Raw genomic sequence first — 12795 nt, 5'->3', positions numbered from 1 at the left:
TTTTTTGTGATTATTTTCGATATCTGCTGGGCACTGCGGGAAAAACTTATTTATGCAACACGACTGTATTCGGGCGGAGGTATTGTGGCTGCCTCCCAAAACGCCTCCAGGGTCCGACCAGGCACGAAGGTAGTGGCAGGTCGAATGCAATGTTTGGTAGGTGGAGTTAAACAGGACTTAACAAAAGTCGACATAAATATTTAACAGACACGCAGTTTTGGAAATCAAAACTACTGCCACACAAGACACTTTCTTTATGCACTGCCAGCTAAAATCAGGCTGTTAATAAAGGTGGCGTCTGGCCCACATGATAGGCACTTCAGCTTTGACAAACAGGTGAAAAGTGGATAATGTGTAGTGAAACTCCAGTTCAATTCCGCGCTGTCAGCTGGAGAAGCACGCACCCCTGACGTCATGAAGCGGCTGTGGTGTTTGTTGTGTTCCTGGCAAGCCTCAGGAATGTCTGGAAAACCCCCACTGCTGCGCACCTGAGCTGCCACTTCGAGTGATTATTTTTGTTGTTGATGTATTATTTATTAATATCCCCTTATGTAGTTTAATTTTTCCATATCAACCTTTTTTTATCTGCATTTAGTCGTTGAATTGTTTTCTATGCCCAAATCGTCAATCACAGAGTTTGATTTGTTGTTTTTCCCTGATCATTGCAATATGGGAGGGGTGGCTCACTGGTTAGAGGCGGCGGACCTGTAAGCAGAGAACACCCGACCCGGGACCAGGGTTCAATTCCCGACGCGGCAATGCGAAAGTTATAACTATTGGCATTGTAAATTAAAAAAAGCCATTAGTTTCGCTATTTTCAAAACCAACACATAAATAACAAATGTGTCATTTACAATACCAATAGCTCAAACTTTCCTAATGCGAGACCTATTGCATTGCAAATGCTTGTTAGACATTTAGCGAAGAGGGAGTACGGGCCGAGAAAAATGGAGAGGGGGACTGGGCACGGGTAAAATTAAGGAGATAATGGGAGAAAGAGACGAGGTGGGACTATTTGGGAAAAATTAGAAATGTTCAGATATCGGGAAGCTAAATAAGAAGCCACAATACGTTGCTTTTATAGCATCACTCTGCCATTGTTTGGGCCTCGAGGCAATGACTGCTATCGGAATGGGGCATTTCTGCTAAGACAGGGACTATTGCTTGCACTCACAAAGGAGTAAGAGCTCTTTGGGAGAAGGAGGGGAGTAGAAAGGTAATACTTATGAAGAAGAAGGAGGGAACGATAGGGGGAAGACATGGCAGGAGGCACACAGAGAGACAGAGCTGGGGAAAAGATAAGGCGGCGTTGGAGCATGTTGCATATGGGAAGTGCAGGAGAACGAAGTGCAGATACAAGGGGGGTCAGGGGCAGATAAAGGGCACCGGAATAACGGAAGTGACTCAGAAACCTCGAGAATTAGAAAAGGAAGGAAAATGGGGCAGGGGAAGGGCATCAAGAAAGGAGCTGACGAGGGGCGTGGCTGGCAGCCGAACATGGCGGCAGCATAGAGGACTAGCTCCGGCGGGGAAGCGACCTCTCCATCTATCCGCACGATAATCCGTGACTATTTGTTACCTCCAACGGCGGCACCGAACGCCCGGGACCGGGCGGGACTGGCGGCAGGTCTCCAGACGATAATCGAGCATTGAATGCCGGAGTTATCGTCGAAAGTTGAATCGACCGGAGCCTAGGCCCACCTCCGGGCCCTCAAGTGCTAGCTGAGTCCGACCGGAAGTGCAGCCTGCCTGGCAGCCGCAGACAGGAAGTGGTCGGTGCAGGAGCCCCACGCCCAGTAACGGTCCTGTCCTGCGTCATTCGACTCGCCCTCTCCAGCGACGTCTCATTGGAAGGGTGGCCGCAAACTACCGAAGCCACCGACCATACTTTGCCCGACACACCGTGCAGGAGTTTAACTCTCAACGACGGAGGTCCTTCCATCCGGCACCGGGAGCAGCGCGGCAACTGCCCGTCTACCTGGCACCCCACCGGACCGACGAACTGTATTCCCTCCGTGACCGAACGATGGCCGGGAAAGGTGTGAAAGGCGGCACAACCCAGACTCGTATTGACCGCTTCACCAACGACAGGACCGCTTCCCCTCCAGCGGAAGGAAAAACTCCCCCTGTGAAACCAGGCGAGTCCGGGGGGCCGAAGAAGGCGACACTGGACGATATCATGAAGGCTCTCACACAGGTCCAGGCAACGGTGGGCTGCATCTCAACAGAAATCACCCTAATCCGCGCTGACTTTCATAAAATGGCGGAAAAGGTAGGCTCTCTGGAGCTCGTCACGAAGTCGCTGGTGGAGGATGTCTCGGAACTGCAGACGGCCATGGAAGCGGTCATGGCCGAAAACAAGCACCTTAAGGACAAGCTCGACGACCAGGAGGGCCGCTCCAGGCGAAACAACGTACGCATTCTTGGCGTTCCGGAGTCAGAAGGTGTGAGGGCTACGGATCTCTATGTGGAGGAACTCATTAAGACCCATCTTCAACCCAAGGGCCTGTCGGCCTTCTTTTCTGTGGAGCGAGCCCATAGAGTCCCGGGTGGTCAACCGAAACCAGGGGTCACGCCGCGGCCTATCCTAGCGAGACTTTTTAACTTCCGTGACCGGGACATCATCCTGCAGGCGGCACGTGTCTCGCCGCCGGTGAAAATTCTTAACTCAACGGTGGCTTTCTTCCCGGATTACACGGCGGAAGTGGCCAGGCGGCGAAAGACATTCTTGGACATTAAAAGAGAACTTAGGAAACGGGAACTCCCATATTCTATGATCTTCCCAGCCAGGCTTCGGGTGGTGGCGGAAAACAGGACATGGTTTTTTGATGACCCAAGCACTGCGCGAGACTGGCTGGACGGCTGGCGTCCGGCTTCTCACTCTCGTCGCCCTGGACGGACTAAGACCGGCTCGCCTCACTCTGATTCCGCCGCTGCAGGGGCCGAGGGTACGAACAGTGGCAGAAGCTCTCCTATACGCGATGAAACTGCTTTGAGTCTGGAGGTGGACCCTTGACCACGTGTGTGCACTGTAAAAAGTTTGGTACTGTGGCTGGAACCGTCATGGACACTGGGCCGAGGGCCTCCGTGGAGGGAATGAGGGGCCGCTGATTCCGGAGCGCTCCTCACCCCCAACGAGCAAGTAACTGTGTGTTTTCTTTGGGGCGGGTTGAAGCACTCTGCTAGATTGGGGTGGCGGGCAGTTTGGAGTCCGTGTAGCAGGGAAGCAGGGAGGGTGGGGTTGTTGGGAATGGGGGGGTTGTGTTGGTTATTTAGTTTGAAATGTTTGGCTCAACTTCTTGTCTTGGAACTGCTGGTGTTCACGCTTGACCGTACTCCTTACACCGGGTATATTGCCTCTGCTCCTCGATCACTGTATCGGTACACTCACACGCTTAGTTACAATGGCTTGGGGTTTTCCCTATCTGTTATGCCTCCGCCCCGCCCTCTAGGGCACTCAACTGTACGATTGACCACAATATGGCGGATCCCCCGCGACCTGCTGTAGTAACGCATGACACTGGGGTGGGGGCGGTACCACCGCTTCGGGTTGTGTCCTGGAATGTGCGGGGGTTGGGTGATAAAGTGAAGAGAGGGCTGGTCCTACAATGTATTAAGAGACTGAACTGTGATATCGCCCTCCTCCAAGAGACACATTTGGTGGGGGTTGCCTCCAAAGCCCTGGATAGGCGAGGATATCGCATGCTGACACACTCAGACTTTACTTCGGGATCCCGGGGAACGGGGATATGGGTAAAAAGAACGTCACGTTTCATTCACCACTCCACAAAAACAGATCAACATGGCCGCTTCGCGGCGCTGTGTGGACAATGGGAGGGCGTGCCCGTCAACGTGGTGTCTGCGTACATCCCGCCGGCGCTACACTCATCGGCACTTCCGGCCCTGGGTAAATTTCTTTTGGAACTCCCGGAAGGGGATTTGTTAGTGGGCGGAGATTTCAATGCATTGGCTGATTCGGATATGGACAGGTTCCCGGCTCGCCCCCTTCCTACTGGCCCAACGAAATTTAGGGACTTCTTAGAGGCACAGGGTCTGGTAGACATTTGGAGGCAGCTTCACCCTACTGATCGCCACTATTCATACTATTCCTCCACTCATGCTTGCCTGTCGCGCATAGACTATTTCCTCACACTGGGGGGCGGTAAACTCACTTTTGACAATGTACACATCGCACCACGGGGTATTTCAGATCACTCTCCCCTGCTCGCCACACTGTCCTGCTCTACCACGGCCCGCATGCGTCTCTTTCCCATCTACCCTAGCTATCTTAAAACTCCCCCGATCCGAAAATCCCTTAAAACTGCCACTAAACTTTACTTCCAGGAGAACTCCGGGTCGGTGTCCTCGCCGACGGTTCTCTGGGAAGCATACAAGACGGTACTCAGGGGCCAGGCCATTTCGACCATAGCCGACCATAAACGCAAACAAAAACTGGAAATGGTCGAACTGGAACTGCAATTGGAACAAGCAAATGCGACTCACATGGCCACACCGTCAGAGGCCACCAGGCACGCGCTGACTCTCTGCCAGCTAAAACACGACGACTTTCTCCGCCGAAGGGTGTTAGAGCGGATCGAATCAACGGCATGCAGAGTTTATGATGTAGGCGACAAAGCCAACAAGTTGCTGGCTTGGTTGGACAAAAAACGGGATGGAGGCAGGCAAATCCTACAGTTGCAAGACCACGCGGGGACGCTTCACACGCACCCTCCCAAGATAGTTGACCTCCTGGCAGACCACTTTCAATCAGTTTACACCCCAGAAGTGGTGGTCACGCCGGAACAGGCAGAACTGGCGCTCCAAGAGATTGAGGTGGAGGGGCTAACGCCGGAGGCGCAAACCGAGCTGGAAGCGGATCTCACAGAGGAGGAACTCCGTATGGCGATAGGCGCACTGCATACGGGCAGAGCGCTGGGCCCGAACGGGATCCCAATCGAATGGTTCCAAACGATGTCCGACACACTGGGCCCACCGCTACTGGCCATGTTCGAGAACTGTCGTGAGTCAGGAACGCTGCCATTGGATCAGCGCCTGGCAACGATAGTAGCTATCCCAAAACCTGAGAAACCTCCAGAATGTTGTGCCTCCTACCGCCCGATCTCGCTACTCAATGCAGAGGCGAAGATCCTGGCGAAGGTGATCGCTAATCGACTGACCCCACACCTTGGCCAACTGATCCACCCGGACCAATCCGGCTTTATGCCCCACAGGAGTACAGCATTAAATCTCCGTAGAGTACACGGCGCGTTAGCGCGTGCACACTCCTTGACAGAGCCAGCAGCCATCTTGTCGCTGGACGCCAGGATGGCCTTCGACATGGTGGAGTGGCAGTACCTGTTCGCAGTCCTGCACCGGATGGGCTTCGGTCCGAAGTTCCTATCCTGGATCCGACTACTCTACACAGGCCCAGTAGCTCACGTAGCGGCCAATGGCCATATCTCTCGTGCGATCTCTTTGGCGCGTGGAACCCGCCAGGGCTGCCCCCTCTCCCCATTGCTGTTCGCGTTGGTCCTTGAACCCCTCGCGATCGTCCTCAGAACGACACCACTGTTGAAGGGCATCAGGTGGACGGAGACCTGGGAAGATAGGATATCATTATATGCGGATGATATGCTGGTGTACGTATCAGCACCCGAACTGAGTGTCCCGATTTTATTGGCGCTTTGTGACAAACACGGTGCGGCCTCTGGTTACACAATTAACTGGACGAAGTCAGTCCTTTATGTACTGAAGGGCCCTCGACCAGTCCTCCCGGAACACTGTCCGTTGGTGGTGACAGATGTTTCTTTCAAATATTTGGGTATCCATGTCACTAACGATATGACCGTCTTCACCAATCGAAATCTAGCGCCCCCCCTCCTCCGTTTGAAGGCAGACGTGCGGCACTGGTCGTCCCTGCCGCTCACACTTTTAGGCCGCGCTGCGCTGTTCAAAATGATGGCGCTCCCGCGCCTCCTATATGTCTTTGAGAATGCGCCTGTCGTGATTCCGCCCTCCTACTTCCAGAAGATTACCGCGATGGTTACCACTCTACTTTGGGGTGGGCGTCCCCCGAGGATAGCGCACCTCAAACTGAACCGCGGCTGGTACGATGGTGGCATTGCGCTACCGAACGTACAGCTTTATTATTGGGCATCCCAACTTAAGGTACTTAACCAATGGATCCATGCACCACACACTGACCCGGCGTACATGGCGGACAGGGCCCAACTCGGGACACAGAGTCTTCTGGCCCCCCTCTATAACCACAGTCTACTCAAGAACCTGATTGGCCCCACTAACCACACGATCACCCTATGGTACAGGGCACTCACCAAGCTACAGTGGAAGGGAGTCATTACGAAGCTTACCCCGCTTTGGGACACTAAAAAGCTGGGCTGCCTGAGGACCAGCAAAGGGTTCACCCAATGGGACAACATAGGCATTTCTACAGTGGGGGACCTCTGGACGTCCACTGGGGTGATACCATTCGAGCAACTTCAACAACAATATGAGCTGGGCCCCACGGAAACATATAGGTACGTCCAAATCAGGCACGCTCTCCTGGCGGTGTTGGAGCCGGGAACCACAATCCCGGAATCCTCGCCCCTAGAAGACCGGCTCCTCACGGAATACATGCAAACGAAAGCCACCTCACTCACCTACCGTAAATTGCTGAACAATCTCTCTGACCCCCTACAGACCCTGCGAGAAAAATGGGAGGATGAGTTGGGCGCTATGGATGAGACGGACTGGAACGCTGCTGTGGCATCCCCGAGAGAGGCTGGGGTTTCCGCAAGGTTCAGACTCATACAATTGAAAATACTGCACAGGACGTATTACACGAGGACCACCCTACACAAAATGCACAGGGCTGACTCCCCTCGTTGTCTTAGAGGATGTGGGGAGGATGGCACACTACTGCACACGTTGTGGGGCTGCCCTCTCATTGCCCGATACTGGCAACAGGTCATGCGCACGATTTCCCAGGCCCTTGACACCTCCCTCACACCCGAACCGCGCCTCTGTCTTTTGAATGTTTGGGAGGGCACTGATCTTAACCTCAGACAACAGCAGTGGGTTACAATTGGAACAATGATGGCTAAGCGTGATATGGCACAGAGGTGGGGGGTGGCTGAGTTACCTACCTTGTCGCTATGGTGTCAAAATATGGACAAACTGATGTTAACTGAACGAACTGTCTACAAAGTGAGAGCGAACCCAAGGAAATGGAACAGGGTGTGGGAGGCCTGGAATAGATATAGAGGGGACCTGTGCGACCCGCTTCAGGAGGCTGAAGACGAAGACTCGGAAGATGAGGAGGAGATGATTGGCTAACCTGTGGGCTGCCACGGGGCAAGACTAATAAGGTACTCATATCATGGGAACTCCTGCTCACGTTCTGCGGGGGGTGGAGGGGTTAGGCCTGGGTGGGGGGTCGGTGTGTTCTACTAGCGTCTTTGTTCTATATTGCTTCGCATCTAAGCACTATTATTGAGCCACTTTGTTTGGTTTGTTTTTCAACGTTTTATACATGAAACAGTTAACAAAAATGCTATTTAAAAAAAAAAAAAAAAAAAGTAAAACTTCATGACTCCGATACTTCTCTCCTAATGGTCTGCCGTATCATCCTCATCCTTTGCTGCCGGACCGGAGGGTTGTCGGCTAAATAGCTGTGTATTACTACGGGACATCCTGTTCCTTTCTCCTGTCATGATTACTGTGTAATTGTCTTGTTGTAAAATGGATGATGAACATCAATAAAAGTTTTTACACCAAAAAAAAAAAAAAAAAAAAAAAAAAGAAAGGAGCTGACGAGGTGGCACCTTGTTGTGCGAAAATGAATGAAACGGACAGAGATGGGTGAGACAAAGAGAGACATGCAAGGAAATGGCGGGGAATAAAGGAAAGAAATTGGAAGGAGAAAAGCTAAAGGAGGGGCGAGCTGGGAAGAGATGAGTTGAGGGAGGCAAGGGCCATGGGGCGGATACAAGAGGGCAGTGACGAGGAAGACATTAATCTAAAGGAACAGAAAATTCACCAGAGTTCATTACACTTGGATGTAGCACCATTACTAAAGATGATTCATACTTGTATGTGGTAAAACACTGATTTTGTGTTGAAAAACATTAACATTCTTATGTAATAATAACAACCCATTTTGTGCTGGACCTTGAAAGATTGCAACTGTTTATGATGTTACATAGCATGCCTTTACCACATAGAATTAAAATACTGGTCAAATATGCCCTCGATCATCCATTTGCCTCCTACTCACTATCATCAACCTTCCAATGGCACAGAGAGAGCTTATTGTACACTTGCCTTTTTCCTCAAGGCCTTTTTTCCATTACACACATTTTTCCCAAAGGGATTGAGCTTTCGGAATTGGGAACACGACAACAAAAAATCCTGTCCATTTTAATATCTTTCACGATTTTACACCTCTTTTGTGATAGACATATCCACAACAGTATGTGCTCAGCACTACTTGTTTTTTAATCTAGTGGACTTTTGTTTATTTATGTAGGTCTCAACACCACTGTTTTTCTTTTCCTAAAATGGTATCCGCTTTTCTATTTTTATGCCTATTTTTTGTAGACTTTAATAATAAGAAATGAAATCCCTGCCCTGTCCAGAAAATCCCGCAGTTGTATTCACTGAGCCGGGAACATTTCCTGCAAAGTTGAGAGACCAACGGCAGAAAACCTCAGGCTGGTAACACGTCTCTTCAAACAAAAAAACAGACTAGTTTGGATTTCGGCGGGAAGGTGGGACAGGCAACAAGCATTAAAAATGCAATAGGTCTCGGATTTATTTGAGTTAGAGCTAATAGCATTGTAAATGGCAATGTCTTTTCGCCATGTGTTATGGAGTGTATGCATGTGATGTGTAGTTGAATTATGTGGGTTGGATTGGAATTGTAGCAATAGTGGCATGCTGCGCTTTAGATGAATATGTTTAAAAGTAAAGTGCACCATACTGATATTGCTACAATAGGTAAATGTTAACAATTGATGTGTGCACTGATGGCTGGTGGTGTGTGTGCCTGTAGAAATTGTGCACTGATGGCTGGTGGTGTGTTTGCTTGGTGGAAGCTTGCACTGCTGGCTGGAGGTGTGTGCTTGATGGCTGGTGGTGTGTGTGCCTGGTAAAAGCGTGTACAAACGGCTGGAGGCGTGTGTGCCTGGTGAAAGCGTGCACTGATGTCTGGTGTTGTGTGCCTAGTGGAAGCCTGCACTGACAGCTGATGGTCTTTGTGCCCGGTGAAAGCGTGCACTGAAGGCTGGTGGTGTTTGTGCCCGGTGAAAGTGTGCAGTAATGGCTGGTGGTGTGTTTGTGTGTGTGTTTAGTTGTGTGTTTGATTGCGTGTGTGGTGGTGAGTGTGTGGTGGTGTGTGTGGTGGTGAGAGTGGTGTGTGTGTGTGTGGTCTTATATGTGTGGTGTTATGTGTGTGGTCTCATGTGTGTGGTCTTATGTGTGTGGTCTTATGTGTGTAGTCTTATGTGGTGTGTGTGTGTGTGTGTTTGGTTGTGTGTTTGATTGCGTGTGTGGTGGTGAGTGTGTGGTGGTGTGTGTGGTGGTGAGAGTGGTGTGTGTGTGTGTGGTCTTATGTGTGTGGTGTTATGTGTGTGGTCTCATGTGTGTGGTCTTATGTGTGTGGTCTTATGTGTGTAGTCTTATGTGTGTGGTCTTATGTGTGTGGTCTTATGTTTGTGGTCTTATGTGTGTCTTTTTATGTATGTGAATTTAGGTGTGTGGTCTTATGTGTGTGGTCTTATGTGTGTAGTCTTATCCTGCGCACTCACTCTCACTCTGCAGTCATTCTGCACTCAGTCTGCACTTATTCTGCACTCATTCTGCACTCACTCTCACTCTGCACTTATATTCTGCACTCATTCTGCACTCACTCACACGCTGCACTCACTCTGCACTCACTCTCACTCTGCACTCATTCTGCATTAACTCTGCACTCACTCTCACTCTGCACTCACTCTGCACTCACTCTCACTCTGCACTTACTCTCACTCTGCACTCATTCTGCACTCACTCAGCACTCACTCACACTCTGCACTCACTCTCACTCTGCACTCACTCTGCACTCACTCACACTCTGCAGCACTCACTCACTCTCTGCATCACTCACTCACTCTCTGCATCACTCACTCTCACTCTGCACTGACTCTGCACTCACTCACACTCTGCATCACTCACTCACACTCTGCAGCACTCACTCTCACTCTGCAGCACTCACTCTCACTCTGCAGCACTCACTCTCACTCTGCAGCACTCACTCTTACTCTGCAGCACTCACTCTCACTCTGCAGCACTCAGCTGCAAACCATAAACTCTGCACTCACTCAAACTCTGCAGCACTCACTCACACTCTGCAGCACTCACTCTCACTCTGCACTCATTCTCACTCTGCACTCTGCACTCATTCTCACTCTGTACTCGGCATTCTGAATCTGCACTCTGTATCTGCACTCTGAATCTGCAATCTGCACTCTGAATCTGCAATCTGCACTCTGATTCTGTACTCTGCACTCTGAATCTGCACTCTGCACTCTGAATCTGTACTCTGCACTCTGAATCTGCACTCTGCACTCTGAATCTGCACTCTGCACTCTGAATCTGCCCTCTGAATCTGCCCTCTGAATATGCAGTCTGCACTCTGAATCTGCAGTCTGCACTCTGAATCTGCAGTCTGCACTCTGAATCTGCAGTCTGCACTCTGAATCTGCACTCTGCACTCTAAATCTGCACCTGCACTCTGAATCTGCACTCTGCATTCTGAATCTGCACTCTGCACTCTGAATCTGCACTCTGCACTCTGAATCTGCACTCTGCACTCTGAATCTGCACACTGAATCTGCACTCTGCACTCTGAATCTGCACACTGATTCTGCACTCTGCACTCTGATTCTGCACTCTGCACTCTGATTCTGCACTCTGCACTCTGATTCTGCACTCTGCACTCTGAATCTGCACTCTGCACTCTGAATCTGCACTCTGCACTCTGAATTTGGAATCTGCACCCTGCACTCTGAATCTGCACTCTGCACTCTGAATCTGCACTCTGCACTCTGAATGTGCACTCTGCACTCTGCTTCTGCACTCTGATTCTGCACTCACTCTCACTCTGCACTCACTCTCACTCTGCACTCATTCTGCACTCACTCAGCACTCACTCACACTCTGCACTCGCTCTCACTCTGCACTCACTCTGCACTCACTCACACTCTGCAGCACTCACTCACACTCTGCATCACTCACTCACACTCTGCATCACTCACTCACACTCTGCATCACTCACTCTGCACTCACTCACACTCTGCATCACTCACTCACACTCTGCAGCACTCACTCTCACTCTGCACTCACTCTGCACTCACTCTCACTCTGCACTCACTCTCACTCTGCACTCATTCTGCACTCACTCAGCACTCACTCACACTCTGCACTCACTCTCACTCTGCACTCACTCATACTCTGCAGCACTCACTCACACTCTGCATCACTCACTCACACTCTGCATCACTCACTCTCACTCTGCACTCACTCTGCACTCACTCACACTCTGCATCACTCACTCACACTCTGCAGCACTCACTCTCAATCTGCACTCACTCTGCACTCACTCACACTCTGCAGCACTCACTCACACTTTGCATCACTCACTCACACTCTGCAGCACTCATTCACACTCTGCAGCACTCACTCTCACTCTGCAGCACTCACTCTCACTCTGCAGCACTCACTCTTACTCTGCAGCACTCACTCTCACTCTGCAGCACTCAGCTGCAAACCATAAACTCTGCACTCACTCAAACTCTGCAGCACTCACTCTCACTCTGCACTCATTCTCACTCTGCACTCTGCACTCATTCTCACTCTGCACTCGGCATTCTGAATCTGCACTCTGTATCTGCACTCTGAATCTGCAATCTGCACTCTGAATCTGCAATCTGCACTCTGATTCTGTACTCTGCACTCTGCACTCTGAATCTGCACTCTGCACTCTGAATCTGTACTCTGCACTCTGAATCTGCACTCTGCACTCTGAATCTGCACTCTGCACTCTGAATCTGCCCTCTGAATCTGCCCTCTGAATCTGCCCTCTGAATATGCAGTCTGCACTCTGAATCTGCAGTCTGCACTCTGAATCTGCAGTCTGCACTCTGAATCTGCACTCTGCACTCTAAATCTGCACCTGCACTCTGAATCTGCACTCTGCACTCTGAATCTGCACTCTGCACTCTGAATCTGCACTCTGCACTCTGAATCTGCACACTGAATCTGCACTCTGCACTCTGAATCTGCACACTGATTCTGCACTCTGCACTCTGATTCTGCACTCTGCACTCTGATTCTGCACTCTGCACTCTGATTCTGCACTCTGCACTCTGAATCTGCACTCTGCACTCTGAATCTGCACTCTGCACTCTGAATTTGGAATCTGCACCCTGCACTCTGAATCTGCACTCTGAATCTGCACTCTGCACTCTGAATGTGCACTCTGCACTCTGCTTCTGCACTCTGATTCTGCACTCACTCTCACTCTGCACTCACTCTCACTCTGCACTCATTCTGCACTCACTCAGCACTCACTCACACTCTGCACTCGCTCTCACTCTGCACTCACTCTGCACTCACTCACACTCTGCAGCACTCACTCACACTCTGCATCACTCACTCACACTCTGCATCACTCACTCTCACTCTGCACTCGCTCTGCACTCACTCACACTCTGCATCACTCACTCACACTCTGCAGCACTCACTCTCACTCTG

At 50.8% G+C, this 12795-nt stretch overlaps 1 protein-coding gene across 2 annotated transcripts in view; it reads right to left on the bottom strand.

Annotated features, from left to right (window-relative positions):
- EFCAB5 (EF-hand calcium binding domain 5) overlaps positions 1–12795 on the bottom strand; it is a 377049-nt gene that overhangs the window by 301040 nt on the left and 63214 nt on the right. The gene's annotated exons all lie outside the window — the stretch shown is intronic.

Source organism: Lissotriton vulgaris, chromosome 2_1 (assembly GCF_964263255.1).
Source record: "Lissotriton vulgaris chromosome 2_1, aLisVul1.2, whole genome shotgun sequence".
NCBI classification, from domain to species: Eukaryota; Metazoa; Chordata; class Amphibia; order Caudata; family Salamandridae; genus Lissotriton; species Lissotriton vulgaris.
This window is presented reverse-complemented; position numbering and strand designations above follow the sequence as displayed.